We start from the raw sequence: 16,042 nt of genomic DNA on the forward strand, positions 1-16,042 counted from the left end.
ACTATCATTGAACAGCCTCCAAGAAACATAAAAAACACATATCGTCAATACTTCCTCCATACCATTACACGTTGAAAAACCTTGTCAATACGCTCCAGTATTGACAAAACAACTGAACGTGTAAGGACCGTTAATACGGAACACAAACTAGATCAAACATTCTTTACTAGTATATATGATGATTGACAGCAGAAATAACAAAAAGCGCCACAAAAAGCATAAGCAATCAAAACATCGGGAAAACAATATTTAGAACAGATCCATTCTTGAACGCTCATCATTCCGAATTAGATCCACATGACATCACTGTGAACAGCCTAGTGAAAGAAACCGATTCCGCGCACCCCGGCTTGGCCACAAAGTCAAGTTACTGTACTATCATACTACAAATTATGCAAAACATCAAGCTGTCTTGAAAACAAAAACTCCAAAGTCTGTTAATGATTAGCGGCTGATGATGTACAAAGGGACAATCTGCTCGCTTAGCAAATTACAAACACGCACTCGACTGACACTACACCACTCCATCGATACAAAACACCGCGGCAGCGTCAATGCAAACAATCGCAAGCACCGCTCCCGCTCGCATGCGGTGGGAATTGAATCGATTTTCGATTTAGGCGAACATAGATCGCGATCCAAATTTTTGAGGAAGAATCGCATTGCCGAACGGATCCGATCATCATTGTTCGGATACAATTCCGAACATGTATCGGAAAGAACCTAATTCGCAGCGATCCAAGGTGAGCGTAAGAGAGAAAAAATACGAACATGTGAGATACCACATTCACTTGGCTCTGGCCGATCGGGCGCTCAACAGATGCACACTCATAAACAAGAAAAACAGAATAAAGCATCGGAGGTAGGTGAGTGCGCATGAGCCTTGAGTGAGCGTAAAACGATGCGATTCTTCCTATCCTTGGAGAAGGGTAACAAACGACGCGCGCGTTTGGCTGCTAGTGTATTTTTTTTTGATTAAAAATAATAAAATAATAATGAATAAAATCGATAGTTCCCTGCTGTAGTTTCGGTTTGTTTATGACCTTCGATTAAATTTTTCGCGACTATTTTGTTCATTTTCTTTTGTCAGCAAACGGTTAGCGATCACACAAGCTCAAGTTAAACGGAAACTAATACTAAAAAACCAAGCTAAAATTGATCGTGGAATTATAAATAAGAAGCAACATTACCGATGGCCGGCTGTCCGGAGTTCAAGTTGCTCAATAAAAATTTCCGAAATTGACCACAAACGGCTTTCGGGTATATTGCTAAGATCGTATTGTCTACCAAGACATCTCTTGATTTTTCCCCTCTCCTACTAACACAATTCCTTTCCTGTGATTCTCGCGAAGATGCGGAGATAACCTCGGTCTCTATCAACAGCGAGTGTCGAACTAACATTCCTTTCCTTCCCTGTACAATGAGAACGATTTGCTCCTCCCAAGCATCATTTTTGGGTTCATTGTGCATTTTCACTCATTCGGTCAATCACGAAGTGCAATTACGGTCAGTCTACCTAAGCTAAGCTAATCTAAGGTGAATAGTGAAAGTTGGCGTATACACCCCGATCATAAGATTGTCGAGATTAGGGCTGGCGGAAAGCGTAGGTAGTATGGGTAGTACTACCCACTCGAAAATAACTGAGTCTCACTCGAAATTTTGAACCATTTCAAACAATTTAGATGTGCAACGCATGTATCTCGCATTACACACATTTGAAAACATCGATGTACCACAATTCCATTTGCATAAACGAACGTGACTTAATGTGAATGTAATGTAAGCGTGTGCATTGCGAAAAGGGAAAAAAATCCTTACTAATGCTTTCTACCCACTCAGGCGTAAAGTGTTTCGTCGCCCCTGGTCGAGATCTTCACTCTCCTACACTATTTTTACAGCAAACGCCATGTTATGACGGATAGCCTAGAACAAAGTTTCAATAGCCTATCGCTCGTCAACATCTATTTCAACCCGCCTAGTCGCTTTTCGGTGACTGGTCTTCGTCTCTTCCTCTGAGTTCAGGTATCGCTGTCCTGATTTTTGACTTGATAGCCCGGAAGACGCGTACTTCTGGTTCCTAGCATTAAGCTAAGAAAGAGCATTGACTTTGTTTAAGGCTAGAATAAATTCAAGCAATTAACAAAGCGAATAATTTAGTAAAAATCCACACTAACCTAGATAACTATTTCAATTGTAAGCGCTGAACTCAGCGCTGAATAACAATTACCAATATAAAAGTCAATGTTTTACTTATTACCATTCTTTATTGTTACCATAATCGTTATATATTGTAATGTTCGAAAATCGCTAAGTATTTTTAGCCATTTATGAGTGATATTTTTATCATACTTCTAATTGAGTTCTTGTCGGCCGGTCTCACGAACTTTCGACGTCAACATTTAATAAGGCATTAAATACAATATGCTCATGTTGAGAAAATGTCGTCTGAAAAATTACCACGTATTTTATATTCCCATTTATGAACAGGAGCTTGATATAAGGACCAAACAACGTAATGGCGTGTTAAATCCACCATTTTTGCGAATAATATACCAGATTTATTAAAAAAATTGCATTTTGAGCGATTTTTGCAGATAAATGTTTTGGTCCCTTTTGAAACATCGCACTAGTTTTGTGCCCTATCTCATAAACCCTTTTCGGCGAGACGTTAGCTTATAGTTCATGCGGGTGAACCCTTTTGTTTATAGCAGATGATTATGTGACGTTTATTTTGATCCCTTTCTCGGTGTTGGAATGTTTTTGAACCCTTCCCGGATAGAATTTTACAATAGCATTTACCCTACAAACAATCATAAAACAATAAATATTATAGTTATTGCTGTTTCAACATTGGTCGATGCCAAGTTCTCACAGTAGATTTACAATAAAATTTCATGTAACAATAAATTTCACTGTGCAGCAAAAAACTGATACAGTGCATTCACATTAAATTTTACTGTTTTCGAGAAAAAAATGTGAGGAGAAGAATTGATTTTTTTAATGTTAAGATACATAACCACCCCCCTTTTTCACTGTGAAAGTCTATTTTACATTGAAATTTACTGTAAAAACGTTAAAGTTTATTGTTTTTGTATTGTAGCATAACACTAAAACTTACTGTAAATTATTGTAAAATTACTGTACTGTCACAGTGAAAATCATGGTTTTGTTACTGTACATTTCTATTCAAGTATAATCTTTTTCATTGAGAAAAGGGCCCATAAACAATTTTTCCGTTTTGTTGTTTGGCGTATATGGACCGGTAATTTTTGAGGGGAAGTGAAAGTGAACATAAACAAAACAAGTTATTTTGCTTATGTGCCTTTTCGATAATCTATTATTTCACGAATAGCCAGGCTTCAGAATCGGCTTATTTAAGGCACTGAGAACTGACATGCAAGTATTGTTCTCAACTTGTGTAAGAAATAAAACTGTCGCTTTGAAATGACAACAGCAAGTAGCAACTTGTCACTGGCCGGCGCTTCGATCGGCCAGCAATCGCTGTACAGGACTTGTGTGCAAACTTGGATACAATGGCGATTCACGCATGCGAACCTGTATGCGTTTCAACGTATTTTCATTTAAATGTTTACACAGGTTTTTCTGGAAAGTTTGTTCCAGCTTATATATCTGTTCTCTGTGTTTAAGGTGTGTATAAAGCTATGTTAGTGCCCATTTGAAGTAAGTATTAACCGGATTTTTTTACGTTTTGTTTGTGTGCCCATTTGAAATGTTCTCGTCATAATGCAGTTTCTTGGTTGAAAACCATCCCATAGACTTTTCTACGGCTAATGTACGTACACGTCACATGACACAAATACTACATCACTAGCTGGTGGAAAATAATAAACAAAGACGGCAAAAGCAAATGCATAATTGTTCGTGAGACCGGTCGACAAGAACTCAATTTGATTTTGCCGTCTTTTTTTTATTATTTTCCAACAGCTATTGATGTAGTATTTGTGTCATGTGACGTGTACGTACATGAGCCGTAGAAAAGTATATTGAATAGTAATATTGCGATGGGTAACATTATACCAAAGATAAACTCAAGATAGAGTAGTCAGATGTTTCCCATGTACCATCCAAATGCGACCCCTCGATGAACCCGGTTCACTGTCAGAGTGACAGCTCCACAATAAACTGAAGCGAAGCTTTGCGATAAAGAAACAACGTCGTATCTATGACAATTAGATATTAAGAAAATAACAAGCAAATTTTGTGCAGGAAAATAAACAAACATTGAGATTATCAAAGTGCAGCAATTAGTTGAAGCAACTAAGTAATATATCTTTCCACTATCGATAAATTGATCAATAAATTTGTCTGCTAACAACTGCTATATTTTACATCAAACTCCGCAACAAACTCTTGTACCAATGTTTTGTCTTATATTTTGCAGAAAAGTCAAGTAAATATTAAACCACTGAGAAATTAAACTGCGACCTGTCTTACTTCTATTACAAAATTTACCGGTTCAGGATACAAACTATTCGAAACGGGCGAGCTCACACAGCAATAATTGTGGCTATCAATGCTCTAGAAATAGGCCTTTAATAGGAAGCATATTTGTAATATATTTTACACGTCGATATAGACAACTTTTTTCATAACAAGATTGTTCACGACTTTGATTTGGGTCGTAACCATAGCATTTTGTCGACGCATTCTCAATATTACCGACGCCTATTAACGAGGGGGCAGCAAAAGCTTACTATTATTGAGTTCACCGGTTCACGGTTACTGAACCGTATTTTGTGAATGTTTTGTATGGGACCTAGTAATCTTGAGTTAATCTTTGATTATACCCAGTTTCATATTTAAAAAAGCACACAATTTGTGACAGCTGGAATTAAATCTGAAACTGGGTCCTTCTTTTACCCAGTATTTGGTACTTTTTTCAACCGTGTAAATATTTTGGGGATGGTTCTTACCCAGTTAAACTCATTCCGGAACCGGTTCGGATTTCTGAATGGAGTCATTATGGATTCCAAATCAAATGCAACAACCGATTCCGACTCAGAATCGGTTGTTGCATTTGATTTGGAATCCATACTGACTCCATTCAGGATTCCGAATCAAATTCCGAATGGTTTGACCGGGTAAGGGCGAACGTGTACTATCTGACGTATCTGATCAAAATACACCGTGCTTTTCCGAACCACAGTTTGACCAGAATGACACTTGCTGCGTGTTATATTTACTTTTGCATTACCAAATATTCTCAATGTTTAAAAAATCTGCCCTCAGATACTGTCATTTCGGTTGAGTTTGAAATTGTATATCTTTTTACTCAACTTGCAATGTAGTATATACAGGTAGGGGTAAGACGGCACTTTGGTATCCGTAAGATGAATCTTACATGAGTGGTGTGTGAGTGATATAAGAATAAATCGATTTGCTTACATCATAACGTTCGTTCGGTTCCCATTAGGGGCCCTTACACGCGCAATAAAAGTGTCATTACTAAGTAGTGTCATTACTAGAATTGTATGGGAATTCCGTCATTACTCACCTTACACGATCATTAAAGGTGACATTACTACTCAGTAATGACATTACTAGCGCCTCGTGTAAGGGGCCCTATTGAATCGTGTGAACGCTGCGACGTCGACCCGTTGTGCTTCTGGACTGTTAACATATTTTACATTTCTTATAAAAGAAATGTATATAATTCGCTCAAACTTTCAAGATTTTTCCCGAGGCCCGGAGGGCCGAGTCTTATCTACCAATCGACTCAGCTCGACGATTTGGGACAATGTCTGTGTGTGTATGTAACGGACAAATTCTCATTCGTGTTTCTCAGCAATGGCTGAACCGATCTTATCCAAACCAATTTTAAATGAAAGAACTAAAAAACAGTATGAACGCTATTAATTTGTTTTTGATTCTGATGTTTAGTTTCCAAGATATGAATGTTTGAATGCGTAAAAATGGCGTTTTTTGCAGTTTTTTTTAAATTATCTGCCGAAATTGCCATTATAGATAAACAATTTATATGTTTTTAGACAGCTTTAACAAATACCTTTCGAACAAGCTATAGATTGTTGAAATCGGACTATTATCAAAAGAGATATTTAACATTAAAGGCGGACGAAAGATTTTTATCATTTCCCATTGCCAGAAATATGACCAAAAACATGTAATCTATTATTAACGCCAAAACGGCGTATTTTAGGTCAATAGTATCTACGGAGAATTTAATGGCGGCAATATGCCCTTTCATTTGGTATTGTTCTTTTGCTGATAAATCTCCCTATGAGTGAGATATTTTTACAAATTTTCTTGGAAGTGATTATATCGAAATGATGTCTTCAGCAAATTTGTAGCTCTTACTTTTGCGAATAACTTTACTAAAGACTTTAAATATCTATTTTGAATACTTTGAAAGTTATGGCTTGTTGTTTGTTGATTACTCTTCCTCGCCTATTTATTGTTGAATATAGTAATAATCCATTGAAATAAGCTAAACATTATTTCGATAAAACGAATTTTGTATTTCATTTTACTATCTACAACCGCTAGAAATAATCACCGAACACTTCCAAGTTGTCTGGAAGGAACTTGATAACTTATCAGTGCAAAAATGTTCATTTGTGCGAACCTTCTGACTGCAATTTTTCTAACTTATAACCATCGGATCGATCTGAAACATATCGGAAATTGAAAAGCGAAATAAATAACTCCAAGCAACGGCGTAGCCAAGAGAAGGTTTTGGGGTTTACCACCATACAACCCCCCCCCCCCCACCACACCCAAAAAAAATATTGGATTGAAGTTGAAAATTTATTGATGCAGACTGATTTAATTCAATATTACAATAACAATTATCTGATCCGTACATTGATAACCTGTTGTTGTAAACATCATGAGGACTTTTGATAAATTGTCGGAATGGGGTCCTGACATGTAAATGATCTATTGGTCTTGATTTCACAGTTGTCTAATTGCATCAATATCAAATTCCTGCCTGAAAACATTCCAATAGAAAATTCCAGAGTTCTGTAATCAATAATAATCCTCAGATTTCTTTTCAAATTGAGCTCGGTTTTGTAGAGATGTACTGTAATAAGGGTCTTTATTTAATAGGAAGTGAAGTTAAAATTGATTTAATGTCTATGAAACATAGAACTGCTCACCAAAAAAATACATAACTTTCAAAATTTGCTAAAAATGTTTTTGCCTTTCTCATTCACTCTAAAATTCGTCAAGCTAATCCCGACCGGGAGGGCCGAGTGTCATATGCCAATCGACTCAGTTTGTCGAGTTCAGAAAATATCTGTGTGTGTATGTATGTGTGTGTATGTGGAAAAAATGTGAACATACCGGCCCGGAGCGAGTATGCAGTGAGGGGTTGCTACTTTAAAATTAAAACTAGTTTAAAATTTCTTAACAAGTTGAAAGTTTTATGCAGGACCCGGACCTCCCGGATCTTTCTAAATGATCCGCCGCTGGTTTCAAGCGATGTTTCAGTATCACATAGTATCTCAAGATCGTGGCTGTCGATCCATTGTTCGTATGTGAAAATTGTACTGAACATGTAATATTTATTTCCACCATTGTATTGAACATAACCAGCCATGGAATCGTAGTCTGGACAAATGAGAAAAGCACAATTGCACCATTAGGTGGATTAAAACGGGTTTTTATTTTGGGAATGCGTCAAGTTGAGACGAAAACGTAATATGATTAATAACGAGGATAACACTTTCCGAATGTAGAGAGAAATTTATGAAAAATGACGATTTACATTCGACTCTAGCAGGTCCTGATCGATTTTGATGAGAATTTGATTTTTGTTGTATGACCAATTATATGTATAGGTTAAATGTTTTTTTTGGCTCAGTACAATATACATATCCCCTTTAGTAAAATTCAGTTTTCCCACCACAATGCATTGGTTGAGGAATTTAGATATTTTATTAACAGAGCATTAGCAATAATTCGTTTGTATGTCTATTTTATGGGCCATTTTTTCGCTTTCCCATTGATTTGGTTTGAGATAGCACTGATGTTGTCCTATGCTAATTTGAGCGATTCTCTGAGTCCTGCCACTATCCCATGTAGTATGTGTTATCAAAAACGCTTTTAATCCACCTAACAGTGTGATGAGACATTTCTTATAACTCTTATCACTCTCTTCGGATATTATATCGTTTGAGAACATTTAGAACTTGATGCTTCGCGATGTTTTTGATAACACATACTACATGGGATAGTGGCAGGACTCAGAGAATCGCTCAAATCAGCATAGGACAACATCAGTGCTAGAAATCTCAAACCAAATCAATAGGAAAGCGAAAAAATGGCCCATAAAATAGAAATACCATCGAATTATTGTTAATGCTCTGTTAATAAAATATCTAAATTGTGGTGGGAAAACTGAATTTTCCTAAAAAGGTTATTTGTTAATCATTCGCATGTATGAAAAAAGCCTTATGTTTACATTTGTGAGTATCGCCCTTTTCACAAAAAAGCGTTGAAATGAAATCGCAGCTCCTGATATCACGCTATCCCTGAAGTGCATGCGTGCATAGTTCCAAATTTTACTTCGACATCGACTTTTTCTAAAGGTGACTTCCCAGTAGTATCCTTGATTTGAATTATTATCGCTAATCCTAATGCCAAAGAACAAATAAAAAGCTCTCGAAAACGAACCGTTTGGGAAAATCATCATCATTACTGAAATTTTCATTTTCACGAAACTTTTCGATAACCTTCCGTCACTTGCGTTAATGCACTGGGTGCACAGTGCTCCGAAAATCTAGCGAAATCGTCTTAGGGCACCAGGGGGTCTAATTCAGAGCTATCTGCGCGGCGAGTTAAATCTGTAAAGAACACTAAAAATTAATTTCAATTCCATAATTTTCAGTTCAGCAATTCGAGAGATCGTGCTCACCGCAAGCCATGAAAAATAGACTACGTTGTGAAGCGATGGTCACTATTTATTAAAAAATCACGATTAAATAAAAAATTAAACTATTAAAATATTTCAAATAGTTTATAATTTTCACAAACATATTAGGAAAAATTGATTAATAAGCTTTCGTAATATTGCGTAGGAAAAAAGCTGAAAACTTCAGTATTTTCTCTATCTGCAACATATAAACCCTTAAGTATACCAATTAATTGGTATACGAATTGGAATAGGTTCGCCAAATTTTGGAAGAAGTCTATAAAATAACACCTTGACAGCTACCTAAAAATTGTTGTAGTTCGATGCAATAAAAAAATCATATTTGGCAATTCATATTTGGCTGATAAAATTGGGGTGTCAATGTATTATAATAGATATTCAGCATTCGAAGAAGTTTCTTTCGAGTGTAGAACGACATTGTTTCTACTTACTTGAAATCAGCGGCGTAGCCAGAAATTCGGTTTGGTGGGGGTTTGGTGAAAATCGATCTTACTGTCCAAACGGCATAATTCCGAAACCATAAATTTTAAAGTTTTAAAATTATGCAGAATTATTTTCCAGAAAATAGTAACAAGGTTCGTGTCTTTAGCGAATTTGTTGAGACTTTATTTGTAGTCATGAATATTAACCTGAGAAAATTCACCATAAATACTTCTTGGACGATATACCGTCAAAATTATTTTATCAAATGATGCGCTGTTTCACGTTTATAAAACTCATTGAAGATACTAAACCTCCGAAATTGGCGGTTTCAAAATGATGCTATCTTGACCTTAAATTACTGTTTTTAAACATTTGACCTATACATATAATTGGTCATACAACAAAAATCAGAACCTGCTAGAGTCGAATGAAAATCGTCATTTTTCATAAATTTCTTTCTACATTCGGAAAGTGTTATCCTCGTTATTAATCATATTACGTTTTCGTCTCAACTCGACGCATTCCCAAAAAACCTGTTTTAATCCACCTAGTGGTGCAATTGTGCTTTTCTCATTTGTCCAGACTACGATTCCATGGCTGGTTATGTTCAATACAATGGTGGAAATTAATATTACATGTTCAGTACGATTTGCACATACATACAATCGATCGACAGCCACGATCTTGAGATACTATGTGACATTGAAACATCGCTTGAAACCAGCGGCGGATCGTGGAGAAAGATCCGGGAGGTCCAGGTCTTGCCGAAAATTTTCAACTTGTTAAGAAATTTTAAACTAGTTTTAATTTTAAAGTAGCAACCCCTAACTGCATACCCCCCCTCGGGCCGGTATAAGTGAAGATTTTTAGAGTGATTGCATAACCTTTCTATATGAGAAAGGCAAAAATGTACCAAAGTCTAAAAAAGTCAATTTTTGTCAAACATCTCAATGTTTCATGCATTTTAAAGTCATTTGGCATCTAAAATACAAATTTGATTTTGAAATTTTTTCATTTCAGTTTATATGGGAATTTGCTGCGTGATTGCACTCTTCTACTCGTAACCCCGGAACCGGAAGTCCAATCAATAAAAAATTCAATAACAGCCGATGCGAAGGTTGTACCTTTCATTTGAGACTAACTTTGTGCATATCGGTCCAGCCATCTCTGAGAAACAGAGGTCACATTTTTTCCACATACACACATACACACACATACATACACACACAGACATTTTCCGATCTCGACGAACTCAGTCGATTGGCATATGACACTCGGCCCTCCAGGTCGGGATTAGATTGACGAATTTTAGAGTGAATGAGAAAGGCAAAAACATTTTTAGCAAATGTTGAAAGTTATGCATTTTTTTTTGGTGAGCAGTTCTATGTTTCATTAAATCAATTTTAACTTCGCTTCCTATTAAATAAAGACCCTTATTACAGTACATCTCAACAAAAACGAGTTCAATTTGAAAATAAATCTGAGGATTATGATTGATTACAGAACTCTGGAATTTTCTATTGGAATGTTTTCAGGCAGGAATTTGATATTGATGCAATTGGACAACTGTGAAATCAAAACCAATAGATCAGTTACATATCAGGACCCCATTCCGACAATTTATCAAACGTCCTCATGATGTCTACAACAACAGGTTATCAATGTACGGATCAGATAATTGTTATTGTAATATTGAATTAAATCAGTCAGCATCAATAAATTTTCAACTTCAATCCAATTTTTTTTGTTGGGTGTGGTGGGGGGGGGGGGTGTTGTATGGTTGTAAACCCCAAAACCTTCTCGTGGCTACGCCGTTGCTTGTAGTTATTTATTTCGCTTTTCATTTTCCGATATTTTTCAGATCGATCCGATGGTTATAAGTTAGAAAAATTGCAGTCAGAAGGTTCGTACAAATGAACATTTTTGCACTGATAAGTTATCAAGTTCCTTCCAGACAACTTGAAAGTGTTCGGTGATTATTTCTAGCGGTTGTAGATAGAAAAATGAAATACAAAATTCGTTTTATTGAAATAATGTTTGGCTTATTTCAATGGATTATTACTATATTGAACAATAAATAGGCGACAAAGAGTAATCCACAAACAACAAGCCATAACTTTTAAAGTATTCAAAATAGATATTTGAAGTCTTCAGTAAATTTATTTGCACAAGTAAGAGCTACAAATTTGCTGAAGACATCATTTCGATATAATCACTTCCAAGAAAATTTGTGAAAATATCTCACTCATAGGAAGATTAATCAGCAAAAGCACAATACCAAAAGAAAGGGAATATTGCCTTCATTATATTCTCCGAAGATACTATTGACCTAAAATAAGCCGTTTTGGCGTTAATAATAGATTACATGTTTTTGGTCAAATTTCTGGCAATGGGAAATGATAAAAATCTTTCGTCCGCATTTAATGTTAAATATCTCTTTTGATAATAGTTCGATTTAAACAATCTATAGCTTGTTCGAAAGGTATTCGTTAAAGCTATCTAAAAACATATAAATTGTTAATCTATATTGTCAATTTCGGCAGATAATTAAAAAAAAAACTGCAAAAAACGCCATTTTTACGCATTCAAACATTCATATCTTGGAAACTAAACATCAGAATCAAAAACAAATTAATAGCGTTCATACTGTTTTTTAGTTCTTTCATTTAAAATTGGTTTGGATAAGATCGGCTCAGCCATTGCTGAGAAACACGAATGAGAATTTGTCCGTTACATACACACACACACACAGACACACACACACACACAGACATTGTCCCAAATCGTCGAGCTAAGTCGATTGGTATATAAGACTCGGCCCTCCGGGCCTCGGAAAAAATCTTGAAAGTTTGAGCGAATTCTATACATTTCTTTTATAAGAAATGTAAAACATCGCGAAGCATCAAGTTCTAAATGTTGTCAAACGATATAATATCCGAAGAGAGTGATAAGAGTTATAAGAAATGTCTCATCACACTGTTAGGTGGATTAAAAGCGTTTTTTGTTACTAACATTAGCAAACCGTATGTTCTGCCACACCTATATATACTGCATTGCTCAACTTGTGCAACGTTTACTTCACTTGCGCTTGACAAACACGCTCGTAAAAAGTTACTCAGACTCTGAGTAGTTTTTAACTCAGTTTTGAATGATGTTCGTGAACGTCAAAAATTGAGTTGACAGGTATAATATCTCTGAGTAACTCTGACTCTCTTTTTGGGTATTACACAAGAAACCGTTTTGGAGTTACCAAATGGAAAAGCCATTTTTCGCCAAGTTAAAAATTCCAAGCGTCATCCGCCATTTTCCATTAGTAGGTACAGGCTCGTTTAGTTATCGTTCAGCTTTTTAAAAATAATTTGTTCAAATATTTATAATAGTTGGAGCTAGAATTGTAGTGTTTGTGGTAAAATACATTTAAATTTTAAGAGTGGATTTGAGCAACCTGCATGCAGAACATTTCAGAAGTGGTGGATACTGAAACGGTAATGAAGTTACGAGGTAATATTTACGCTATACTTACAAAAAAAAACATAAAATTTAATAAACTGAAGTTTCTTTAAGTATTATTGTAAAAATATTCCATGAGAAAAGAAAGCCTGGATTGTATTACATCCAAAACAAAATTTTTACGGCCAATTTCTTCACTGGATGAAAATAGGTTTAGCTCCAGTTCAGATGCAACAATCGATCGTGAACCAGTTTAAATAGGAATCGGTTGTTGCACTTCAGTTGAACTCCGGAAAGAAATGATTTAGAATTCCAAGTCATGATCCGGGTGTTTCCCAGTAAAGTTCAGCCGGAAATGAGCCGGATTCCGGCTGGCTCCAGTTAGTATTCAAGCTCCAGTGACACAACCTATTCTAACTAGAATCGTTTGTATCACTGGAGCCGGAATACTAACTGGAACCAGCTGGAATTCTGACTCATTTCTGGCTGAACTTTACTGGGTTTTAATGAAATATTGCACTCATAAATTGAGTATCATTCTACCCAAACTCTGAGAAATTTCAACTCAATTTTTGGCTTTTTTGTCTACTCAAAAATTGGGTAAGCTTCTGCTCATAATATGAGTAATAATCGCTCAATTTTTGGTTTTGTTAAAGTTCTACTGAACCCAAAATTTGAGTAATGTTCAACTCAAAGTCTGAGTAATAATCACTCAATTTTTGGTTTTGTTAAAGTTGTACTGAACTCAAAATTTGAGTAATTTTCAACTCAAAATCTGAGTAATAGTGACGCACTTTTAGGTTTAGTGTGGATTATATTGTACTCAAAAACCGAGTAATAATTACTCAGTTTTTGGTTCAGGCAGGCTTGCTCAAATTTGAGTAACTCTGGAATTACTCAATTTAAGGGTTGTTCCACTTTATCTGGAAATGGGTGGGATTAAACTCAATTTTGAGTTACTTTTTACGAGCGTGTAGCTCCAACTATTATAAATATTTGAACAAATTATTTTTAAAAAGCTGAACGATAACTAAACGAGCCTGTACCTACTAATGGAAAATGGCGGATGACGCTTGGAATTTTTAACTTGGCGAAAAATGGCTTTTCCATTTGGTAACTCCAAAACGGTTTCTTGTGTAATACCCAAAAAGAGAGTCAGAGTTACTCAGAGATATTATACCTGTCAACTCAATTTTTGACGTTCACGAACATCATTCAAAACTGAGTTAAAAACTACTCAGAGTCTGAGTAACTTTTTACGAGCGTGTAGAATTGTAGTGTTTGTGGTAAAATACATTTAAATTTTAAGAGTGGATTTGAGCAACCTGCATGCAGAACATTTCAGAAGTGGTGGATACTGAAACGGTAATGAAGTTACGAGGTAATATTTACGCTATACTTACAAAAAAAAACATAAAATTTAATAAACTGAAGTTTCTTTAAGTATTATTGTAAAAATATTCCATGAGAAAAGAAAGCCTGGATTGTATTACATCCAAAACAAAATTTTTACGGCCAATTTCTTCACTGGATGAAAATAGGTTTAGCTCCAGTTCAGATGCAACAATCGATCGTGAACCAGTTTAAATAGGAATCGGTTGTTGCACTTCAGTTGAACTCCGGAAAGAAATGATTTAGAATTCCAAGTCATGATCCGGGTGTTTCCCAGTAAAGTTCAGCCGGAAATGAGCCGGATTCCGGCTGGCTCCAGTTAGTATTCAAGCTCCAGTGACACAACCTATTCTAACTAGAATCGTTTGTATCACTGGAGCCGGAATACTAACTGGAACCAGCTGGAATTCTGACTCATTTCTGGCTGAACTTTACTGGGTTTTAATGAAATATTGCACTCATAAATTGAGTATCATTCTACCCAAACTCTGAGAAATTTCAACTCAATTTTTGGCTTTTTTGTCTACTCAAAAATTGGGTAAGCTTCTGCTCATAATATGAGTAATAATCGCTCAATTTTTGGTTTTGTTAAAGTTCTACTGAACCCAAAATTTGAGTAATGTTCAACTCAAAGTCTGAGTAATAATCACTCAATTTTTGGTTTTGTTAAAGTTGTACTGAACTCAAAATTTGAGTAATTTTCAACTCAAAATCTGAGTAATAGTGACGCACTTTTAGGTTTAGTGTGGATTATATTGTACTCAAAAACCGAGTAATAATTACTCAGTTTTTGGTTCAGGCAGGCTTGCTCAAATTTGAGTAACTCTGGAATTACTCAATTTAAGGGTTGTTCCACTTTATCTGGAAATGGGTGGGATTAAACTCAATTTTGAGTTACTTTTTACGAGCGTGAAAAGAGCAAATAGTGTCAAAAAATTGCACATCTGCTCGTTTGAAGTTTCTTTTTATTGGCTGGTCGCACTAAAAATGGATAAATTCAATACAAAGTTGCAGCAGAAAAATGCAATAGTACACTCTGTGTATTGCTGTGAGTATTATTTTAAGTTAAAAGCCTTATGCAAGATTAGAATCTTACTCGAAAACTGGAAACTAACTTGAAATTATCCGGAATTTTATGTGCTCAGAAACCGATAGTCATTTGATTTAGTACATAATATTTGGAAACCTAGTCGGGACTATCTGTAATCAATTTCGTAAATTTAATAATTCTATTCGAAATATGTCTCAGTCAGAGTTTTCTAGAATTCCGTTTGCGATTTTACGTGCTTCCTTGATATCAGGTGTTTGGAATTCATATGTTACCCATATAGTCCAGAAACTCAGTATTTGAGGTCCCAACCTGGACAAGCAACAAATACTAGTCGGGTATATTAAGATTTCTATAGTATATGAAGGATAATTGATGCAGCGCGAATTCTCGGGGGGGGGGGGGTGAATCGATATCAAAAGCTATTTTATTCTTAAATCTGTTATGATACACGTCCAAAATCGAAATCCAAGTTTTTTTTTAATTGCTCCAGATATTCCGATTAATCTTGCATGCCCCTAGTGGATTACATCCATTTTTAGTATTATGTGCTTCGAGAGAATAGCCATTACATCTGATTAGAGAATAGCATCGAATATCAGGTGCTACGAATTATGGCCTAATGTATTGCAGATTTACAAGTGCCGGTCATTTGCGGCAACTCTTCAGCCTTTGCACACCAGCATCACGCACAACCCGAAAATTAACGACCTTCTCAAGTTTTCTGTAGGACATGATTTTAGCTGATCTTTCCGGTATTCATACTACATGGCCAGCCCAGTTACATAATCGCGTTTTATCAGTCTTTTATG

At 35.7% G+C, this 16,042-nt stretch overlaps 2 protein-coding genes across 10 annotated transcripts in view; both read left to right on the top strand.

Moving 5' to 3' along the window:
- Window positions 1-16,042, top strand: part of LOC131678338 (putative uncharacterized protein DDB_G0282133) — a 2,723,618-nt gene that overhangs the window by 31,150 nt on the left and 2,676,426 nt on the right. The gene's annotated exons all lie outside the window — the stretch shown is intronic.
- LOC131678342 (uncharacterized) overlaps window positions 12,072-16,042 on the top strand; it is a 30,610-nt gene continuing 26,639 nt past the window's right edge. Inside the window, exon 1 of the mRNA XM_058958417.1 lies at window positions 12,072-15,230. The gene's annotated coding sequence lies outside the window, so the exon portion shown is untranslated. The remainder of the gene's footprint in view (window positions 15,231-16,042) is intronic.

The sequence above is a fragment of the Topomyia yanbarensis genome, chromosome 2 (assembly GCF_030247195.1).
Source record: "Topomyia yanbarensis strain Yona2022 chromosome 2, ASM3024719v1, whole genome shotgun sequence".
NCBI classification, from domain to species: Eukaryota; Metazoa; Arthropoda; class Insecta; order Diptera; family Culicidae; genus Topomyia; species Topomyia yanbarensis.